Source organism: Hyperoodon ampullatus, assembly GCF_949752795.1.
Source record: "Hyperoodon ampullatus genome assembly, chromosome: 3".
Taxonomy (NCBI): domain Eukaryota; kingdom Metazoa; phylum Chordata; class Mammalia; order Artiodactyla; family Ziphiidae; genus Hyperoodon; species Hyperoodon ampullatus.
Genome location: NC_136916.1, coordinates 63123594 through 63141010, shown reverse-complemented (window position 1 = coordinate 63141010; position 17417 = coordinate 63123594).

Genomic DNA, 17417 nt, shown 5'->3' with positions numbered 1-17417 from the left:
GGGTGTCAGTTGCAGAGGCCTGGGGCCTGCAGGAGGGGACCTGATTTACTTACAGAAGATCAGCAAGTGCAGAGATTAACTTTGAGTCCAGACCCCTGCCCTGGCACCTGCCTCTCCACCTCTCCCTGCCCCGGCCTACCTCTGAGCCCGCTTTCCATGCAGTCCCCACTTGAATTCATGTACCCCGTATAAAGGAGCTGGAGCCAGGCCCAGGAAGGGAGCCAGGCTGTCAGCCTCGGAGAGAGAAGCAGAGAGCGAGTGTGTGGGGAACTGGGAGCACACAACCCTCGTCCCCACCAGCTCCGGAAGGCCCCAGCATGATCATCTCCTTCCCTGAAGTTATAAAGCCTGAGTTCTTGGCCCATCACTCAAGGCCCCGCACAGGTAGGCTGCCTTCCCACTGCGCTGCCTTGGGCCGGGGGGTCTCTCCTGCTCACCCCCCTAGAGTGAAGGCCCAGCTAGGGCTCCATACACGCTGGGGTGTTCCCACCTCCTCATCTACCCTCAGGCACTTCTCCCTGCCTGGGATGCCCCCTCTGACTACCTCCCCCTGACAACCCTCCTTCCCTCTCTTACAGCTGCTCCAGCCTGCCTTCTCCAGGCAGCTGCTCAGACCCCTGCAGGCCCCCCGGACTTCACTCTCAGAGCAGGCCCTCCCCGACAAGGGGAGGGGAGCTGAGACAAGGACTGCACTGGGATGGGACAACATGACATCTTTCAGTTTGCTCGGCACGTGGTCAGGAGCAAGACTGCATGCGTTGTCCTTAAGAGGAGAGAGACAGCCCCTGATGCGCCACAGCCTGGCCCACTGCCTCTGTGGCTGATGGTGGGAGCGGCGAGGCAGGCTTGGGCCTGGGGCTGCTGGCAGAGGTTTGCAGAGCAGTCCTGCTGCTGCTCCGAGGGCGCAAGGCATTGGTGGGGTGGGGTGGGGGCAGCGCTTTGGCCTGCACAGCCTTACGGCTATTCTGCTGGGCCCGAGGCCCCTCTGGACCATCCATTCTTCAAACAGCTACTTCTCTGCTGGCTTTGGGAGACTTGCACAGCCAATGGCAATTGCCACCCATCCCTGACCCCGAGAAAGAATTTGGGCTTGGGTCAAGGGGAGCCAGGCCCCAGCTCCAGCCTTCCACTGCCACACTTCAGGGGTGCTGGCAAGTTCCCTTCCTATCCCTGGCCTCAGTTTCCCTGTTCGATATCAACCCCCTCTATGTATAAAGGGTATAACCTGGCCAGGCCTGCCTCCTACCCAGGCCACTTGTCCTGACAGAGTGAGGTGAGTGCTGGAAGGGCCTTCTCAGCAGTGGAAGGGAGGAGGTGGGGCTAGTGCAGGGCCTCGAAGCTGTCTGGGGGGCGGAGTGGACAATCAAAATGGCCGGAAAATAGAATACATATTAAAACTCCCTATTTTGGCCAATTTCTCCTATGCCAGCTCAACCCAAGATCCAAGATACAAGAGGGGTCATCCCACAGCCTCCAGGGTGGGCTGCAGGGTGTGAGCTGGACATTGACGTCTTGGTTCAGAGCCCATGTCACACACACCTCCTTGTCACCCCAAGTAGGGAAGGTTCCAAGTCTCCCACAGCGCCCCCTGCTAACCTGTGGAGTCCCCAACCGCAGCAGTGGGAGCCATATCTTCCCACTGTAAAGAAAATGTCCTTCCTTCAAAGACAGAAAAGGACTGAGGGTGTGACCCGTCTCAGAGGCCTGTGTGATAAAGCAGATGGGAGGCGGTGCACAATGGGGACGTCTATGAGAAGTTCAGAGGCAAAGTGGGGAGGGCACCCTGAAGACCCCTCATATCACACCAGCAGCATCCCCAAGCAAAGACTGTGTCCTGCACCTTTCCTCAGGGCCGCCGTCATACCCTCCCCTCTTCTAGATCCCCCCCAGCAGCCTGGCTTCCACCTCCAGGACCTGCAGTGACTCAGACACAGATCTGGCTGGAAGATGTTTCCTTTCCATTTAACAAGGAAACAAAACAAAACAAAAGAAAAAGGATGTGGGAAAAGAGAGTGTTTAAGGTGCCCTCAGCTAAGAACTGCAGCCATCCTTTAATGCCAGATGTTAAAAGTCTGGGCACACACAGGGCTCCCGGGCGGCTGTCTCAGCCAGGGTGCAAGCTTGCCCAAGGGACCTGCCCCCAGCCCTCACTCAGGCCCAACTTTCCCTTCCCTGACCTCAGGCCCACAGCCCTGGGCTCCCATTTTGGCCCCTGTTCTCCTTAGCCCAGCTCCTTTCTCCACAGCCCGGGGCACTGGAAGAAGCCCTCAGCTGAGGCCAGGAGAGCAGCCCTGCCGTGACCTGCTGAGTGGCTGTAGGCAAATCACTCCCCTCCTGACCTCAGGCACCTCTCCTGGCAGAGGAGAGATATGGATATACTGGCCACTATGAACTGGACCCTGTTTTCTCTCCTTGTCTCCTGTGTGTGCATTTGAACATGCCTCATGGTGGTTGCCCACTCAGAGCTTCTTCTAAGGAAGGTCTCCCTGCTACAGCCCCTGAGGCAGAGGCCACCATGTTTTGCTCCACCTCCTCACCTGGCCGCTACTGATGGAACAGAGGTAGGCATGTGGTCCAGCGTTAATGAGCCAGTAACCTGCGTCAATGAGCACATAACTGGGGAAACTGTCCTTGTGAGAGAGTTTCCTTGAAAAAGTAGCATTTAAGCGAAGATCCAGATGGTAAGTAGGATTGGCCAGGTGGAGAGGGAGCACAGCATATGCAAAGGCCCAAGGATGGGAAGGAGCTTGGGACCCTGGAATGAAAAAAAGAGTCAGTGACGCTGAACACCGCAGATTTGGAGGAGAGGGGAGAAAGGGTCAGAGAAGGGAGCAAGGGCAGGCATGTAGGGTCTTGTAAAGCCCATAAGCCATTTGGACTGAACCCTGCTTGCTTCCTTCTGTCCTGCCTCCAACTAGCCGTCTCTGTTCCCTTACGGCTTCTGCTTCTCTGTAATTTCAGCTGCATAGAACCAACACAGCCTCTCTGGATGCCTCTGTCTCCTGGCTTTTTTTTTTTTTATACAGCAGTTTCTTATTAGTCATCAATTTTATACACTTCAGTGTATACATGTCAATCCCAATCGCCCAATTCATCACACCACCACCCCCACACCCCCACGGTTTTCCCCCCTTGGTGTCCATACATTTGTTCTCTACATCTGTGTCTCAATTTCTGCCCTGAAAACCGGTTCATCTGTACCATTCTTCTAGGTTCCACATATATGCGTTAATATACGATATTTGTTTTTCTCTTTCTGACTTACTTCACTCTGTATGACAGTCTCTAGATCCATCCATGTCTCAACAAATGACCCCATTTCGTTCCTTTTCATGGCTAATACTCCATTGTATATATGTACCACATCTTCTTTATCCATTCATCTGTCGATGGGCATTTAGGTTGCTTCCATGACCTGGCTATTGTAAATAGTGCTGCAATGAACATTGGGGTGCATGTGTCTTTTTGAATTATGGTTTTCTCTGGGTATATGCCCAGTAATGCTGGGTCATGTGGTAATTCTATTTTCAGTTTTTTAAGGAACATCCATACTGTTCTCCATAGTGGCTGTATCAATTTACATTCCCACCAACAGTGCAAGAGGGTTCCCTTTTCTCCACACCCTCTCCAGCATTTGTTGTTTGTAGATTTTCTGATGACGCCCATTCTAACTGGTGTGAGGTGATACCTCATTGTAGTTTTGATTTGCATTTCTCTAATAATTAGTGATGTTGAGCAGCTTTTCATGTGCTTCTTGCCCATCTGTATGTCTTCTTTGGAGAAATGTCTATTTAGGTCTTCTGCCCATTTTTGGATTGGGTTGTTTGCTTTTTTTACTATTGAGCTGCATGAGCTGTTTATATATTTTGGAGATTAATCCTTTGTCTGTTGATTCATTTGCAAATATTTTCTCCCATTCTGCGGGTTGTCTTTTCGTCTTGTTTGTAGTTCCCTTTGCTTTGCAAAAGCCTTTAAGTTTCATTAGGTCCCATTTGTTTATTTTTGTTTTTATTTCCATTACTCTAGGAGGTGGATCAAAAAAGTTCTTGCTGTGATTTATGTCAAAGAGTGTTCTTCCTATGTTTTCCTCTAAGAGTTTTATAGTGTCTGGTCTTACATTCAGGTCTCTAATCCATTTTGAGTTTATTTTCATTTACGGTGTTAGGGAGCATTCTAATTTCATTGTTTTACATGTAAATGTCCAGTTTTCCCAGCACCACTTATTGAAGAGACTGTCTTTTCTCCATTGTATATCCTTGCCTCCTTTGTCATAGACAAGTTGACCATAGGTGTGTGGGTTTACCTCTGGGCTTTCTATCTTGTTCCATTGATCTATGTTTCTGTTTTTGTGACAGTATCATATTGTCTTGATAACTGTAGCTTTGTAGTATAGTCTGAAGTCAGGGAGTCTGATTCCTCCAACTCCGTTTTTTTCCCTCAAGACTGCTTTGGCTATTTGGGGTCTTTTGTGTCTCCATACAAATTTTAAGATTTTTGTTCTAGTTCTGTAAAAAAATGCCATTGGTAATTTGATAGGGATTGCATTGAATCTGTAGATTGATTTGGGTAGTATAGTCATTTTCACAATATTGACTCTTCCAATCCAAGAACATGGTGTATCTCTCCATCTGTTGGTATCATCTTCAAATTCTTTCATCAGTGTCTTATAGTTTTCTGCATACAGGTCTTTTGTCTCCTTAGGTAGGTTTATTCCTAGGTATTTTATTGTTTTGTTGCAATGGTCAATGGGAGTGTTTCCTTAATTTCTCTTTCAGATTTTTCATCATTAGTGTATAGGAATGCAAGAGATTTCTGTGCATTAATTTTGTATTCTGCAACTTTACCAAATTCATTGATTAGCTCTAGTAGTTTTCTGGTGGCACCTTTAGGATTCTCTATGTATAGTATCATGTCATCTGCAAACAGTGACAGTTTTACTTCTTCTTTTCCAATGTGTATTCCTTTTATTTATTTTTCTTCTCTGATTACTGTGTCTAGGACTTCCAAAACTATGTTGAATACTTGTGGTGAGAGTGGACATCCTTGTCTTGTTCTTGATCTTAGAGGAAGTGCTTTCAGTTTTTCACCATTGAGAATGATGTTTGCTGTGGGTTTGTCATATATGACTTTTATTATGTTGAGGTAGGTTCCCTCTATGCCCACTTTCTGGAGAGTTTTCATCATAAATGGGTGTTGAATTTTGTCAAAAGCTTTTTCTGCATTTATTGAGATTATCATATAGTTTTTATTCTTCAATTTGTTAATATGGTGTATCACATTGATTGATTTACATATATTGAAGAATCCTTGCATCCCTGGGATAAATCCCACTTGATCATGGTGTATGATCCTTTGATTGTGTTGTTGGATTCTGTTTGCTAGGATTTTGTTGGGGATTTTTGCATCTCTATTCATCAGTGATATTGGTCTGTAATTTTCTTTTTTTGTAGTATCTTTGTCTGGTTTTGGTATCAGGGTGATGGTGGCCTCATAGAATGAGTTTGAGAGTGTTCCTTCCTCTGCAATTTTTTGGAAGAGTTTGAGAAGGATGGGTGTTAGCTCTTCTCTAAATGTTTGATAGAATTCACCTGTGAAGCCATCTGGTCCTGGACTTTTGTTTGTTGAAGATTTTAAACCACAGTTTCAATTTCATTACTTGTGATTGGTCTGTTCATATTTTCTATTTCTTCCTGGTTCAGTCTTGGAAGGTTATACCTTTCTAAGAATTTGTCCATTTCTTCCAGGTGGTCCATTTTATTTACATAGAGTTGCTTGTAGTAGTCTCTTAGGATGCTTTGTATTGCTGCGGTGTCTATTGTAACTTCTTTTTCATTTCTAATTTTATTGGTTTGAGTACTCTCCCTCTTTTTCTTGATGAGTCTGGCTAATGGTTTATCAATTTCATTTATCTTCTCAAAGAACCAGCTTTTAGTTTTATTGATCTTTGCTCTTGTTTTCTTTGTTTCTATGTCATTTATTTCTGCTCTGATCTTTATGATTTCTTTCCTTCTGCCAACTTTGGGTTTTGTTTGTTCTTCTTTCTCTAGTTCCTTTAGGTGTAAGGTTAGATTATTTGAGATTTTTCTTGTTTCTTGAGGTAGGCTTGTATAGCTATAAACTTCCCTCTTAGAACTGCTTTTGCTGCATCCCATAGGTTTTGGATTGTTGTGTTTTCGTTGTCACTTGTCTCTAGGTATTTTTTGATTTCCTCTTTGATTTCTTCAGTGATCTCTTGGCTATTTAGTAACGTAGTGTTTAGCCTCCATGTGTTTGTGTTTTTTACGTTTTTTCCCCTGTAATTCATTTCTAATCTCATAGCGTTGTGGTCAGAAAAGATGCTTGATATGATTTCAATTTTCTTAAATTTACTGAGGCTTGATTTGTGACCCAAGATGTGATCTATCCTGGAGAATGTTCCATGAGCACTTGAGAAGAAAGTGTAATCTGCTGTTTTTGGATGGAATGTCCTATAAATATAAATTAAATCTATCTTGTCTATTGTGTCATCTAAAGCTTCTGTTTCCTTATTTATCTTCATTTTGGATGATCTGTCCATTGGTGTAAGTGAAGTGTTAAAGTTGCCCACTATTATTCTGTTACTGCCAATTTCCTCTTTTAGAGCTGTTAGCAGTTGCCTTATGTGTTGAGGTGCTCCTATGTTGGGTGCATATATATTTATAATTGTTATATCTTCTTCTTGGATTGATCCCTTGATCATTATGTAGTGTCCTTCCTTGTCTCTTGTAACATTCTTTTTTAAAGTCTATTTTATCTGACATGAGTATTGCTACTCCAACTTTCTTTTGATTTCCATTTGCATGGAATATCTTTTTCCATCCCCTCACTTTCAGTCTGTATGTGTCCCTAGGTCTGAAGTGGGTCTCTGGTCGACAGCATATATCTGGGTCTTGTTTTTGTATCCATTCAGGAAGCCTGTGTCTTTTGGTTGGAGCATTTAATCCATTCACGTTTAAGGTAATTATCGATATGTATGTTCCTATGACCATTTTCTTAATTGTTTTGGGTTTGTTTTTGTAGGTCGTTTTCTTCTCTTGTGTTTCCCACTTAGAGAAGTTCCTTTAGCGTTTGTTGTAGAGCTGGTTTGGTGGTGCTGAATTCTCTTAGCTTTTGCTTGTCTGTAAAGCTTTTGATTTCTCCATCATATCTGAATGAGATCCTTGGCAGGTAGAGTAATCTTAGTTGTATGTTCTTCCCTTTCATCATTTTAAGAATATCATGCCACTCCCTTCTGGTTTGTAGAGTTTCTGCTGAGAAATCATCTGTTAACCTTATGGGAGTTCCCTTGTATGTTATTTGTCATTTTTCCCTTGCAGCTTTCAATAATTTTTCTTTGTCTTTAATTTTTGCCAATTTGATAACTCTGTGTCTCGGCATGTTTCTCCTTCGGTTTATCCTGTATGGGACTCGCTGCACTTCCTGGACTTGGGTGGCTATTTCCTTTCCCACGTTAGGGAAGTTTTCGACTATAATCTCTTCAAATATTTTCTCGGGTCCTTTCTCTCTCTCTTCTCCTTCTGGGACCCCTATAATGTGAATGTTGTTGCATTTAATGTTGTCCCAGAAGTCTCTTAGGCTGTCTTCAGTTCTTTTCATTCTTTTTTCTTTATTCTGTTCTGCAGCAGTGAATTCCACCATTCTGTCTTCCAGGTCACTATCCGTTCTTCTGCCTCAGTTATTCTGCTATTGATTCCTTCTAGTGTAGTTTTCATTTCAGTTATTGTATTGTTCATCTCTGTTTGTTCTTTAATTCTTGTAGGTCATTGTTAAACACCTCTTGCATCTTCTCGATCTTTGCCTCCATTGTTTTTCTGAGGTCCTGGATCATCTTCACTATCATTATTCTGAGTTCTTTTTCTGGAAGGTTGCCTATCTCCACTTCATTTAGTTGTTTTTCTGGGGTTTTATCTTGTTCCTTCATCTGGTACATAGCCCTCTGCCTTTTCATCCTGTCTATCTTTCTGTGAATGTGGTTTTTGTTCCACAGGCTGCAGGATTGTAGTTCTTCTTGCTTTTGCTGTCTGTCCTCTGGTGGATCTGCTAGTGTTGGAGGATCTCCTGCAGATGTGGGGGGTGGCTGTGGCTCACCATGGGGACAAGGACACTAGCAGCAGAAGTTCTCCTCCCGGCTTTTCTATATCAGCTTTTGCTGCTAACAAGTGCATGCTGTAAGAATTCCCTCCCCAGCAGCCGCATGGCCACCGTTTCCTGGGCACCGCCTCACTGCTCCCCACAGTGACCCTGAGAGCGTGCTCTCCACTTCGTAGATGACAAAACCAAAATCAGAGAGGTGAAAACACTTGCCCAAGCAAACTCAGCTGGCAAGTGGCAGAGCTAGGATTTGGGCCCATTTGAGTGTGACAGAAACACCTACCCCCACCCCCACTGTTGCTCCTGATGCTATGAGGCTGCAGGCAGGGATGTGTGGGCATAGGGGATCCATTGTGATAGACTCTAAGGGGAGCCGACAGGCCCAGGTCTTCTATAGGCTGGTCTGGAAGGTCTGAGAGGTGACCATCTTCCCATGGTGAGGGTGGGCAGTGAGCTGAACCTGGACCACCTGGGAACACTGGGACAGGGGCGTGGAATCCGGGAGTGTTCAGGAGGTCTGAGACCATGGCCTCTGCAACCAGTCTGCCAGCCTGGCCTGGGCTCCATCTGTCCTGAGCCTGGGGTCCACTGTTGTATCAGGAGCCGGTGGCATCTAAGGCTCTGTACTGGGGGTCCCCCAGCTGAACGAAAGACCCTCATGGATCTAAACAATATTTCATCCACAGGGCACCTCAACCCCAGGTGCCTGAGATCGGTTTGGTTGAGTGGTGATGGATTTCACTCCTTGATTGTGCTTGATTTGGTTGAAATTAAACTAATTTGTGTTTCCTTCAGCACATGGTAGTTAGAAAAGCACAGCAATAGGACTGGGAGGACCCTTGCAGGTCACGTTGTCCACTTTTCTCAATCCTCTTTAACTCCAGCCTCCCTCTGATAAATCTAAAAACCTCACACTTGCCTTTAGTGATAGGTGACATTTCTAAATGGAGTCAATGCTATGGTTGAAGCAGGCTGAGTAAAAGCCTCCAAAGATATCAGGTCCTAATCCTTGGGACCTGGAAATGTTACCTTATTTGGAAAAGGGGTCTTTGTAGTTTTGATGAAGTTAAGGGTCTTGAGATGTGGAGAGTATCTAGAGCCCCTGGAGGGAGTGCAGCTCTGCCGAATCCTTGATTTCAGCTCAGTGTTACTGATTTCAGACTTCTGGCCTCCTGTGTGACAATGAGTTTCTTTTGTTTTAAGCTACCCAGTTTGTGGTAATTTGTTATGGCAGCCACACAAAACTAATGCAGTGATTTAAAACAAATCAGAGGGGACTTCCCTGGTAGTGCAGTGGTTAAGAATCTGCCTGCCAATGCAGGGGACACGGGTTCAAGCTCTGGTCCAGTAAGATTCCACATGCCTCGGAGCAACTAAGCCCATGCGTCACAACTACTGAGCCTGTGTGCCACAACTACTGAAGCCTGTGCACCTAGAGCCCAAGCTCCACAACAGGAGAAGCCACCACAATGAGAAGGCCATGCACTGCAACAAAGAGTAGTCCCTGCTCGCCGCAACTAGAGAAAGCCCACACGCAGCAATGAAGACCCAATGCAGCCAAAAATAAATAAATTAATTAAAAACAACAACAAATCAGAGTCACAGTGAACTAAATAAGCTGTTTAAAAACCTGAAAAGTCATGCTTAGAGGTTCTGACGGTCCCCCAGGCCGAGACTTTGATGTTATTTAATGCACCCAATTTACAGAGAAGATTGAGGTCTAGAGAAAGACAAGGACTTGCCCAAGGTCACAAAAGTAGTCATTGGCAGAGACAGGACTAGAACCCAAGAAACTCAACTCTGAGTCCTCCCATCACCCTAGGCCACCTCCTCCCGCATTTTATTCCCCTGTGTGGGGTAGGAGAAGGGGCTAGAAAGGTCTGGTGAATCAGAAAAGTGAGATTGGGGCCAGGTTGGGAAAAACCTGGAACGGCACATCCTGGAGTTGGAAGCTTATCTGATTGATAAAAGGTGCAGATGTTCCAAGATTTTTCTTACCAAAAGTAGCTTCCGGAGATTGTGAGAAGTATCCAATCTGATTTATAAAGACTTAAGGAAAAGGGTGCATTTGTAAACCCCATGACAGACATCAGAATTGGGCACCTGTCAGTCAAGAGAGGCATCTTGTGGGGAAACAGTGCAGAAGGAGAGGACAGAGGGGCGGCAGGCTAAGAAGGGAACAAGAGCCAGGGCCAGGGGCCATGAGGGGGCGGAGTGCCAGCCTCAGAATCCTCAAACTTCTCGGCTTTGCCGAAGACTAGCACTTTCAGTGAGCAGGAGATGTGGGCAATGTAGCCAAGCCCTAGCATGTATACACACTGCATGCACACGTGTGCTCAGAAGCACACACAGGACCCAGGCATGTACACACACACACACACACACACCAGGGCTGGAGCCAAGCCTGCGCAGCCAGAAAGAGCTAGCCATAATTTGTCAGTTGGCCTTTGGGTTACACTTTTAAGTCCAAGAGCCAAGTGGAGTGTGTTTGCCACGATTTGTTCTCCTGGCATCCCACCTCTAGCCTAGATCCCCAGCGTGAGATGCAACGTGGCCGGGAATCACACAGCTTCTTCTCTTAGTGGTCTGCTGCTGAGCCTACCAACAACCCCCCATCCCTGAGCCTGACTCCCTCTCCCCTCCTTTACGTCACCCTGCTGGCTCCCCAGCACAGGAAATGGGAGATCCAAATCCGCGTGATCACCAGACTCAGATGCTCCAGGATTTAGGAAACACTTTTTTCTAACTTTTTTTTTTTTTCGGTGTGTGGGCCTCTCACTGTTGTGGCCTCTCCCGTTGTGGAGCACAGGCTCCGGACGCTCAGGCTCAGCGACCATGGCTCACGGGCCCAGCCGCGGCATGTGGGATCTTCCCGGACTGGGGCACGAACCCGTGTCCCCTGCATCGGCAGGCGGACTCTCAACCACTGCGCCACCAGGGAAGACCATTTTCTAACTATTTTTAAGGGGAGAGACCAGTTTTCATCTTAGAGAGCAAGAGATGGCTCAGTAGAGCAGCTGACCTGGGAAAGAGAGCCTCACAGGCCGGAGCCTCCAGTCATGTGTCTTCAGCATCTACCTTAGAAAGACCATTACCTTGGAGAGCAGGAGAAATATACGCACGAAAACCAGCCCAGCAACCTGGGCCAGAACAGAGAGTACAAGGCACACAGCAGAAGGTGAGGGCACAACTGGGTAACTGGCCCCCTTGGCTTGGAGCAGGCAGCTACCAACGCAGGACAGTCACCTGGGGTACAGGGACCAGGGGGTGACTTGCTGGAACCCGGGCAGAAGGACTGGAACCAGGGAAAGGAATAACGGTTACCATGATTCTGTGTTGAGGTTTTGTTGTGCTGTTGCTATTTTTCAAGGACCTCCTAAATAGCCTGGAGGCAAGCCCAACACCAGGGGAAAACCCAGAAACAGTGTTTGCTGTGCCCCACCCAGGCTGGCACATCCATTCAGAGATGGACCAGGCTCTTTTGCGGGGCTGGGACAAGTATGGGCTGCTGGCAAGCAGGCCAGGCCAGGTGGACTCCGGACCTCAGGTCTAGTTTTGCCCTCCTTCCTTAAAAGCTTGTATGGAGAAAGCCTGGGTCAGGGCACGGGGGCTTGCCCCAGCTCCCATGGTTGGAGACAGTCCAGTCTCCATTCTGCTAGGTTAGGTGCTCACTGTCCACAAGTCTGTCCCCCATGCCAGGCTGAGACAGTTCTTCCCTGATCCCAGCATTACCCAGGCCAGACTTGGAGCAAATCATGCCCAGTGAGCCCCCATCTTGGGAGAGGTGAGGGGATGCCCATCAGGGGCCCCCGAGTTCTGCATGGAGACCTCAAATGTCCCTTCTCCTACAGAGTCTGGGAGGCAATACCTTTTAGGGTCCTCCTGGTAACAAATGATGGAAACCCAATTTGAGCCAGTTAGGCACAAAGGGGATGTTACTGGATCACAAAACCAAACGTTGGGGGAAGGCTGGGGAGCTGGAAGCCTGGGGAGAGACTGTAGTGAGGCTTTTACACCACAGAACCCCCACTTGGCCTCTCCTCTCTGCTGGTCGAGGCTTCCGGCCTCCTTTTCTCATGCTAGTCCTCTCTACAGCTGGAACCTTGCCCGCGGGCTGCTCCAGGGTTCCTTCTGCAGACAGCTATCTGCAGAAAAGAAGGACCTCTCTTTCTTGGGTTTGAAAATTTCAAATCCCAGGGAAGGATGCTGATTGGCCAGGCTTTGGTCATGTACCCAGCCCTTTGGGTGGGAAGTGGGGTGGAAGGTGGGAGTTCTGTGAGGAGTTCTGTGATTGGCAGCTCCCTGAGAAGCAGGGAGAGGGGCTGGGCAGACAAAGCAATGAGTATCTTAGATCACCCACAACGTTCCCTGCTCCTCTGAGCTGGCAGGAGTCAGAAGTAGGGGGTGGCACAGGTGGGAAAGGGGTACAGGTGACATCCAGAGGTTGTCACTTCTCTTACTTCCCTGTCACCTATCAGAGTGGCTCTCAAACCGCCTTTTGGCATTTAAGTCCCTTAACATCTCCTCCCCCACGCCCCTACCTCTCCAATTCCTCCTGACCAAACCCTCCCTCCACTCAGGTAACTTCACACACAGCAGAGGAGAGCGGTTACAAGCATGAGCTCCGGAACTAGACTGTCTGGATTCAAATCCCGTGCTTGCTCCTCACTAGCTGTGTGACTTTGGGCAAGTTACTTAACTTCTCTGTGCCTTATTTATTGTGAGGGTTAAATAGATTCAGCCATGCAAAACCACTTGGAGCAAAGCCTGGCACACAGTAAGCTGTCAGGAAGTGTTAGCTAATATCCTGGCACCTAGTTTCATGCCATCCCCCACCTGGGATGCCCCTCCTCTTGTCTAAATCCTCCCCATCCTAAGGCTCCCCTGACCACTGAACTATTACAGACACTTCTCATCTCAGAATCCCTGCAGCACTCAGGGTTGAGCAACTGTGGGAAAGACTCATCTTCCCAACTGGTCCAGGTTTCCCTCTTGTGGTGTACCCCATCTCAGTAGCAGATCTAGGCACACTAGGGTGTCAGGAAATGCTTGGACTCCCCTCCCCTGCAGGACGGGCCAGCAATGGGAAGAAGAAGCTGTTAGCAACGCTGGAGACCAGCATGGATGGAGGCCAATGGAGCTAAGCAAGCATGGCCGCCATCCCTCTGGGAGCCAAGAAGTCCCTGTACCTGTGACATCACACCTTCACCCGTAAAAAGAGCCGGCACACCTTAGCAGCCTGGGCACAGCCTGCTCTGGGAGGTGACAGGTTATGAGTGCAAGTCAGCACCTGCCGAATGGATGACACCCTTCCTTTCTGGCCCCAGAGCAGGGGAGACATACACCTCGGTGGAGGTCTCTTGAGACTGGGGGAGACAGGAGAGGCAGGAAGACAGACAGAGGCAGAGTCTAGATTTTCCAATTTAATTCTGGAAACTGGAGCCTGTCCGGATCCCTGTATGTGAATGCGAGGTCTTGCCCTGGCTCTGGAACTGGGTCTCTGCTCCCGCCCTTGCCCCCGCCCCTCCTGAGTCTGTCTCGGCTGCGGGAGTACCTAGGGCTGTTGGCAGCTGGGCAGGCAGAGGGCAGTGTGACAGAGGTTTAAGGAAGACAAACACAGATTAGTCAAGGACCGTCAGACCCAATGACATCTCCAAGAGCCTGACAGCGACATAATTTAGTCATTGGGCCCTTCTGAACCAGGTACACTGGACTCCACTGACTCCCATAGGGCCTCCCCTGGAGTACGCCAGGATCAGAGTGGGTGCCTACCAGTCCTTCTGGGCTCAGCAAATGGCCCAGGGTGGGGAGGGGTATCTGCATGCACCCCCACCCTGTTAGGTTGCCGACAGTGGCAACTAGCAGGCTGGGGTCACTCTTGGGTCCAAGGCCCTCCAATCTTTCTGTTCCCCAACATCTAGGTGGTTATGAGACACAGCAATGGCTTGGAGAAACACCCTGAACAGCCCCACGCACACATGTGTGTGGGGTGTGTGTGTGTGTGTGTGTGTGTGTGTGTAGAAGCAATGGCTTGTGGCAACAGTCTGTGAGTCTCATGTGCCCTAAGGTGTGTGTGTGACTGAGCTTGGAGATGAGTGGTCAGAGGTGAATGTGGAATAGCTGGTGACAGTATGTGGGGGAGGATGCCTATGTGTGTGCCTATGAGGGTGAAAGCTGGGGAGGCTTCCTGGAGGGGGAGACAGTGAAGGAGGCTCCTGAAACGCATATGTGGGCTTATCCCCTTTTTCCTCATAACCCATTTCTATCCCTCCTGGCAAAGAGTGGGGCCAGATAATTCCAAATGCCAAGGCTATTTAACTTGGGGCCTCATTACAGAATTATTTTTTTCCATCAGAAAATTTGCTGAAGCAAAATGGTGTTTGGCTTCAGCAAATACTAAGCCAGTTTGCTTTCCCAGAGCTCACACTGGAAGGAGGGTGGTGAGGAGCCCGGGGCAGTGGGAGACCAACTGGGGAGCCTTAATTGGCAGGGAGAACCCTCTGCAAGCAGTCTCACTCCCAGGAGGGCCTCACACTTCTCTGCCTTTGCCTGTGCTGTGCCCTCTGCCTGGAATGTTCTCCCTTGCCCTTGTCCACCTGATGTAAACAACTGCTCTGCCTTCAGGGATTGGTGTACCTGCCACCTCTGGGAAGCCGTCTGATCCCCTTGTCCCCATCACGCCCACAGCACCTACATCTTGCATTGCACAGATTCCTCTGAATGGTGAGTCCATATGTCACCCCCACGAAACTGGGGTTTCCTTGCAGAGAGGATTTTGTTCCATTCTCTAACCTTAGCACAGCAGCTACTTTTTAAAAGTTAACACATATCGGCCACCTACCGTGCACTAGGCACTTTACAAAGAGCACCTCTTTTATTCCTCAAAACAGTCTATGAGCTCAGTACTCTTCCCAGCGTCCCCATTTTATACAAGACGTTGAGACTCACACTGTCTGGGAGAGGAGGTGGGCCTTTCTGACATCAGAGTCCAAGGTCATCACTGTTATGTGGTGCTGCCTCCCTGCAGACAGAGGTTCTGGACTCAAGGTCCAGAGGCCTGAGGTCCATGCTGGCCACACCACTTAGCTCTTTGTCATCTGAAGCCTCGGCTTCTCTATCCATAAAATGCAAAGGCAGATGCCTCCAGCTTTGAAGGTCTATGCCAGTTAGTGGGAAAGACAATAATTGTGCATTTGGGTCAACATCTTGTTTTATTTTATTTCTCATATCTTTATTGGAGCATAAATGCTTCACAATGTTGTGTTAGTTTCTGCTGTACAACAAAGTGACTCAGCTATATGTATACATACATCCCCACATCCCCTCCCTCTTGAGCCTCCCTCCCACCCTCCCTATCCCACCCCTCTAGGTGGTCACTAAGCATCGAGTTGATCTCCCTGTGCTATGCTGCAGCTTCCCACAGCCATCCATTTTACATTTGGTAGTGTATATATGTCAATGCTACTCTCTCACTTCATCCCAGCTTCTCTACATCTGCATCTTTATTCCTGCCCTGCCACTAAGTTCATCAATACCACTTATTTTTTTAATTCCATATATATGCATTAGCATACAGTATTTGTTTTTCTCACTCTGACTTACTTCACTCTGTGTGACAGATTCTAGGTCCATCCACCTCACTACAAATAACTCAATTTCATTCCCTTTTATGGCTGAGTAATAATCCATTGTATATATGTGCCACATCTTCTTTATCCATTCATCTGTCGATGGACACTTAGGTTGCTTCCATGTCCTGGCTATTGTAAATAGTGCTGCAATGAACATTGTGGTACATGTATCTCCAAAATATACAAGCAGCTCAATATCACAAAAACAAACAACCCAATCCAAAAATGGGCAGAAGACCTAAATAGGCATTTCTTCAAAGAAGACATATATATGGGCAACAAATACATGAAAAGATGCTCAACATCACTAATCATTAGAGAAATGCAAATCAAAACCACAATGAGGCATCACCTCACACCAGTCAGAATGGGCATCATCAGAAAATCTACAAACAATAAATGCTAGAAAGGGTGTGGAGAAAAGGGAACCCTCCTGCACTGTTGGTAGGAATGTAAATTGATACAGCCACTATGGAGAACAGTATGGAGGTTCCTTAAAAAACTAAACATAGAACTACCGTACGACCCAGCAATCCCACTACTGGGCATATACGCTGAGAAAACCATAATTCAACATCTTTTTTTAAAGATTTTTCTCTGTGCTTTGTTTGTTTAATGACCGCCTTCCGCCCATGGCCTCTGGAAGCTTGCCTGAGTGAAATAGGTATGTTTCCTTCTGGCAGTCTGGAGCAGGCAACAGAGCCCAGAGCTGGGGTCTCAGACACTGGAGCTCAGCTCCCACTCTGTATGGTCTGCACCACCCAGCCCCAGGCCTGGTGACAGAGGACAAGAGGAGCCAGCTGAGCCAGATCGGAGCTGGCCACAGGGGCGCGCGACAGGCACTGCTGACTGCAGACAGCTCCCCTCTGCCCCCATGTCTGAGGGGCCTGTCATCCTGAGTGTCCCTAAAACTCAGGCTGAATCCTACACAGATCCTCCCCAGCCCCTCCAGAGGAGGCAGAAACCCACGTCCCCAGCTGGGCAGGCAGCTACGGGAGGCAGTGCCCAGGGCGCTGGCTGCCTGAGCGCCCAGCTGTGCCCACATGGCCCCTGGGCACTCCCAGACAAACCCGCCCACACCACCCAGGCCCAGGACAAAGGAGCCCTGGAAGAATGAATCAATGGGCCCTGAGCCACTGCATCTGATCGCTTCCCGCAGGGCGCGATTCTCTCTCCTCCCCCGCCCGCCCTCCTTCTTGTTCTGTCTCTGCTTCCTCTTCCCTCCCTCACCACCTCTTTCCTTTTTTCCCTCTCTCTCCCACACAGCTGCCTCGCAAGAACTCCAGACGACACTTCACAGCCTTGAAGCAGAGGGAAGGCCCCAGGGTCAAAGTTGTGCTGTTTGTTCTCAGTCAGAGAAAATTCTCACTGGAGATGGTCACCCCAACTCAGGGTATCCGAACCCTGGCCTGCAGGGACATGACTTTCTCATCAGCGTTTAACCTCTGATTAAAGTCTCAGACATAGAAGGGAGTTTGTTGAGTTGTAAAGTCATCCACTATACACACACACGCACAAGCTCACACATGCACACATCACACCCACCTCATTGGGCCAGAGGCTAAGTGGATGTATGCGTGGATGCTCAAGAGATGGAAAGGTAGGCGCCGCCGTGCATGGACAAACGAGGCTGGCTTGGTAAATGAAGGCATGACGGGAGGGAGGCTGGGGGTGATT